We start from the raw sequence: 6497 nt of genomic DNA, 5'->3' as shown, positions 1-6497 counted from the left end.
AGACAAATTAATTTCTCAGTTCCGGAATGGGAAAAAAATGGGGGGAGGGGCAGGTGAAATTGTCTAATTGGACCAAACAGGTCAGATGTCTACCCCCGGACTAATCAGTTGTGGCTCAGGATGGGGTCTGTAACAACATGGCAGTTCCTGCGAGAACATCATGGTTGGAGTCAGGAGTGGGCAGAAGAGTTGGGCAGGGGTACCAGGTTGACAATACGATAGATGCCCACTATGGAGATGACAAACGACCTAACAGAGGTGCAGATAAAGCATCGTGGAGTTCAGGGGAGGGAGACACACTGATCGCTGTGGAGATCAAGTAGAGCTTCTTGGAAGACATGATATTTGAGCTGAGAATGTCAGGAACAATCAGAGATTCTAAATGCCATCTCAAATTAGAAGAGCAAAATGAGCGCTAGTAGGGGACAAAGTATCATCCAAAGGAGCCATATCTTAATGCCTTTGTCAAGATTTTTAGTTTTTTTTTTTAATTGAGATATAATTCATGTGCCATAAAATTTTATAGTTTCTAAAAGTTTAATTATGAAATAATTTTAGGCTTACAGAAAAGTTGGAAAATAGGTCAGAGGGTTCTCCTAAACTCTTTACGTCCTATACCACTCACCTAGCTTCACCTAATATTAACATCTTACCTAATCTTAGTACAATTATCAGAACCAGGAAAGGAACACTAATACAATGCTATTAACTAACCTACAGACCTTATTTGAATTTGCCAGTTCTCCTTTTGATCTAATATAGGATCCCACATTGCATTTAGTTGTTGAGTCTTAATCTCCTCTAATCTGTGACAGTTCCTCGGTCTTTATTTTCGCTTATGACCTTGACACTGAAGAGTACGAGTCAGTCAATTTATAGAATATCTCTTGATTTGCATATCTGATATTTTCTCACTATTAGATCAAGGTTATGCATTTTGGGCGAGAATACCACGGCAATGATGGTGTGCCCTTTGGAGTGCATCACACAGGGGTTTATTTTGTCAGTATGATTTATTGATAATATTAACATTAATCACTTGATTAAGGAGGTGTCTATTACATTTCTCTATTGTAAAGGGTTAGTATTTAGTAGGTATTTTGTAATAAGTATTTTGTAGAGAGATACTTAAGACTATGGAAATGTAAATTTCTCATCATTTACAGTTTTTAAAAGCACTATCAAATGCACACTTTCTGCTTTTATTCCACAAACATCAACTGTTCACCCACTACATGCCAAGCACTGGCCTAAGAATCATGGCTTGATTATGTGTAGCTTCCGGACTTTGCTGGATCGTATCTGTAAAATGAGGATAATTATAACTTACCACTCAGGGTAGCTAAGGATAAGAGGACCGTGCTTGTGAAAGTGTCCCGTAATGCTAATTGGGTTGTTCATTCTCCTTCTGAGGCACTCAGTTATGTCTTCACCTTTACCTATTAGCTGTCTCATTTCCGTCCTGCCGTCATCCAGGCCCACAGGCTTCTGTCTGTCCTCACTTGCCAGACTCCCTCATCCTATTTGCCAAGCCTTACTTGTGATGTCATTGAATAAGTTTGGGAGACACAAGACAAGCCCTTTTGCAACTGACAATTTCCTTCTCAAGCTTCTGTCAGCAATTTTGGGAGCTGCCTTGAGGTGCCAAATGATGCCTGGGCCCTGTGGGTGGCAGGCAGGAGAACCTTTCTCCTATAGCAGAAATAACTGGGATAAGTAGGAACTGCCTTCCTCCAATAATGCTTTGGCCCTGAAAAGCAAATTCTTGAACCCCAGAGAGTACTAACAACCCCGGATGGATAATTGTGTCTTACTGAGAGATCTACCATGGGAACACCTTAAATGAATAACTTCAGAATGTGAAAGGATGAGCTCGTACTTGACCAAACCTAATTCAACAGCACTTCTAATTTAATGGACCAAGGGGGAGGAACAAGTAGCAGTGCTCACTAAACTTAACTCCTGGAGTTGAATTCGACCTTTTTTAGAGGCAGGAGCTTTCCACGTTTGGCTGTTTCTGTATAGGAGATCGGTAAGAAGATCAAATATGATAAAGGGTGAAGGCATGTTGGATGTTCTATAGGGCCAAGTCTATATTGCTGTTCCTATCCATTGATTGCCCCAAGGGCAGTTTTTAGGCAGATTGAAGGTCCCCAGATCTTATATCAGCCCCGGCTATCCTCTGCCTTCCTTCATCCAAGCAGATGAATCCCTCGAAACAGAGCTCCCTAAGTAGAGACCCAGAAGTGAACAGGGCATTCCCTCCAGGGTCCTGAGTAGTTTCCTCCTTGGTGAGTGACAGGCCTGGGTTTCTCAGGCCCACCTCCTGCCTGAGCAGCAGGTGGCTAAGGGCTGGACTCCTGCCCCACTAGCAACTGAGCATGAATTCATGGCAGCAGCTCAAGACTATTTGACCCTATGGACCCTGAGAAACACTCATCCCCTGGAGACCACCAAAGCAGCAGCTCTCCTGGGTGGTCTAGGAATTTTCAGGTTTAAAAGACATCCTCCCCACATCGCCCAGTTGATTCTTGTGGCCATAAACCCAAACTATAATGTATACATGAATTCCCCTGAGAATCTTGTTAAAATACAAATCCTAATTCAGTAGGTCTGGGGTGAGGCCTGAGGCTGCATTTCCAACAAGCTCCTAGATGATGCCAAAGCTGCTGGTCCACAGACCTCACTTCAAAAGCAAGGCTCTAAATAACAGGCTGATCAAAAGGAGGTGTGGAAACCAAAATACAATTTTTAATGAACTAAAATTAGAAGTTTGAGAGCCCCTCTTTGCACCTTGAAATTTGTATAAGCTTGATAATACATCTGATGGCCTTCTAATAAAGTTTTCCTTTGCTCAGGGTAATCTAAGGAGGTTCCTAGTATTTGCAAACAAGAGAATTTTTCTTAATACCTAAAAGTATTTTGCTCTCAAAAGGAGGAAAGGGTGACTCTACCTCAGTCCCACCCTTACCTTCCTGGCCAGTTCTTCCAGCTTCAGCCACCCTAGCCTAGTTAGACCCATTAGTTTTTTAAGGGGACCTAGTCCCTTTTGTAGGGGGTGCTTCCAACCACTTAAATCTCTTTCAATAACAGAGTTTTCAAACATTATCCTGGGGATTTCTCATTGTCCAATCTCAATATTTTCCCAGAAAGAGATCCGAGGCTCCTTTCTGTCAGTCCCTTAGTCTCCTCCCAGCCCCTCAGCTGTCTTGTGCATCAATTAGCTGGTGACTAATTGCTCCTTAATTGTGAACCAGCTGACCCATTATGAGTTCCCACCCACACGGGCTGTCATGTGCATCCTCCATGGAAAGGTCTTTTGTGAGCCTCACGGTTCACTTGTTGCACAAATGTGTGTTGAACCTCTTCTTTGGTGTCAGGTCTTAGTCTAGGCACTGGCGATTCAGTGGTGAATGAGACAGAGTCGGTCTTTGCCTTCATAGAGCTCACATCTAGGGAGCCAAACAGCAACAAATGAATCATTTCAGATAACTGGCATGATAAAAAACTAAAAATAAAAAAGGGATTAATGTACCGAATAACGGCTGGAGCTTCAGATAGGTGTGCTGGGAAGGCCTTTCTGTGGAGGTGACATTTTAGTTGAGACCTAAATGGTAATCAGGATCCGGCCAGAGTGAAGATGAAAAGGAAGAAGAGTCCAAGCAGAGAGAAGGCAAGAACAAATGGGAGGGACCACCGTGGCCTCTCTGAGGAGCACTCATTGCATCCATTCAGCCCTTAATGATCCAGAAGCCAGTCAGTCATCAGGTTGGTTGTAAGAATTAGAGCAAAATATCCCACCTTACCCAAGTGGGCAGAGATTGGGAGTGGGTTTTACTCCTCCTGGCCCCGCCTTCAGGAGGAGTTATTCATCTGATTGGTCGGATTCCAGGATCATGATTGGTCCTGGGTGGTAAATTGGGTGCTCTTTCCTCTAGGTCCCAAACTATATAGGCCCACTGGGGGCTTAGAGCGGAACCCTTTGGAGGGTCCACTTCAGAGGGAGTGGCTGCCCCAGTGGAATCCCGACCCAGGCTTGAGACTGCAGATAAATAAGAATACAGATTGCATTGTAAAATTTCCTGATTTTTAAATGTAAACAACGAATTCAAGAAGCTTTTTAAAAGCTATGCAGGCCAGATACAACAAGTCTATGGGCAAGGCCTGGCCCCCTGGGCACCCTGGGGTGTGGTGGGCCTTGGGGAATGCCTAGAGGTAGGAGTGATAAAGAGAATCAGGAAGTAAACTAACTATATCCTGGATTCTGGAATATACTTGCCCTGGCAAAAATGTGCCCCAGGAGGAACTCACTGCCACAAGAACATATTGAGCATCTACTGTGTGCAAGGTTCTGTACTAGGTTGGTGGATACAAAGCACACCACGAAGCTGCACCCTCATCCAGGGCAGGGGTGAGCTGACTTCAGAAAACCTAAGTTCCAGTCCTGGCTTGCCCCCCCTGTAATTGCTGTGTATCCTTGGGTTAGTTCATCAGCTCTGGGATTCAGCACACAGCCTATGTTGACATTAGGTTAACCAAAGCGGGTGAGGACAGATTATGAAGAGCCTTGAGGGTCTGGGTAGGGAGTCTGGGCTGGATCTGATTAGGGAACGGGAGCCACTGCAGGTTCTTGAGCAGGGAGTGACATTCTGAGTAAAATATTTTAGGAAAACGAATCAGGCCACCTGTGCAGAGAGGGTCACATATCATCCAGGTGTGGTGTAGTGAGACAGCAACTAAGATTTATGCAAATCAGACCTTACCAACCCTGGCTTAAAAGCCTTCTGTGGCTCCCTACAACCCTCAGAGAGAGGTCCATGGGCAGGACCAACTTCATGGGTATATAACTTGTACAGCTTGCACAGGGCCCAGTGCTTGATTGCTTCTACTGTTGTCGTCTTAAAATTCATAATAATTTTTGAACAAGGGGCTTCATGTTTTCATTTTGCACCAAGACCCACAAAATATGTAGTCAGTCCGGTCCACAGCACCCTTTGGTCTGGCCCCTGCTCCCCTCTCCCTTCTCATTCACACCCTGCTCCTCCTACCTTTCAAACTTCAGACACATCGGTCCTCCATCAGTTTCTGGAGATTGTTCCTATCTCGGGGCATTTGCACGGCCTGTTCCCCTGCCTGAACCTCCACTCCTTACTCCAAGACCAACTCAGTTCTTTGTTTATCAAATTTCCTCTTATCCTCCAGATCTGACATTATCTCATGAGTTACACCTTCTCTGACCCCCCGCCCCAGAAGTATAGCTTCAAAACAAAACTTTAAAAATAAAGATAGAACCCCAGCATGTGCTCTCATAGTGCCACGTAGCTCCTCCTTCACAGAGCTCACCTAATCCGTAATGATAATTTTATACGGGGCTCCATTTGATGAGTCTGTCTCCCCTTCCAGATTGAGCCCCACGAAGCCTACCAAGTGTCAGCGGATGCTCACAAACCTCTGTCTGGCTGCAAGGGGAGGCTGCAAGATGGGTTAAACAGGAAAGAAAGGAGAGGAAGCCACCTCTTACCTACCTTGGACATTTCCTGCAGGGTGGGCAGAAATTTCAGAATGCCCAGACCACACACCTAGCAGGGTCTGCTCTGATCCTGGACCTTCCCCAGCTGGAGCCCATTAGCTCCAGACCCTCTCACCCTGCCCTCTTCCCAGAGATGGGACAATTCTAGAGGTGTGTTGGGAAGGGGATGCATTTCATGGAGCCAAGCTTTAGTCTAAAGGAAACAATAATGGAGACATTTCAGACCTCTGACAGAATAGCCATGGGTGTTTTGGGGCTTTGTGCTGATAAAGGTTTGTTGAGTGACTAACATCCAACGAGGGAAATTTTTCCTTCTCTTAAACAAGTAAATAAAACCATTTGTACCACAAGAGGTAAGGGGAAGGGACAGAATTTGCACAAAACAATAAATTTGTTGACCATGGCAAGGTAAGATCAGAAATAGCATCACATCTGTCCAGGTGGCTCACATTTATTAAGCAGGTCCCAGGTGCCATGATCTGGACATACACAAGCTCATGAATGCTCACCCCAGCCCTAAGAGGTTGGGGTGACAGTCTCACTGAGACTGTCTCCTCAACACTTTTCCCCATTTTGTGGATAAGAAAACTGAACCCAAGAAACTTGCCTAATGTCACACAGTAAGGAAAGGACAGAGCTGAGATTTGCACCCAAATCTGTACAAATCTAGATCTATCCAGAGCCATAATCATTAGGGGCAAGCTGCTTAATTCTCTGTGCCTCAATTTCTTTATCCATCAAATAGGGCTAATAATAATCTCATCTCATTGGGAGTAGTTTGAGGAATAATTAAGTTACTATGGGCTAAGATTTAGGACAATGCCTACAGTTAGTACATGCATGCACTTCAGAAGCATTTGCTATTATTTTTAAAATTCTGAAACCTGTTCCAAGCCAGCACGAAATGATAGGGGACCCCAGCCCAACCACTGGCTGCCGCTCCAGGCATTGTCTTTGCTGTCATTCA

Source organism: Pteropus vampyrus, unplaced genomic scaffold, assembly GCF_000151845.1.
Source record: "Pteropus vampyrus isolate Shadow unplaced genomic scaffold, Pvam_2.0 Scaffold223, whole genome shotgun sequence".
In the NCBI taxonomy this organism is placed as follows: Eukaryota; Metazoa; Chordata; class Mammalia; order Chiroptera; family Pteropodidae; genus Pteropus; species Pteropus vampyrus.
The sequence above is the reverse complement of the archived record's forward strand: the minus strand, read 5'-3'. Positions refer to the sequence as shown.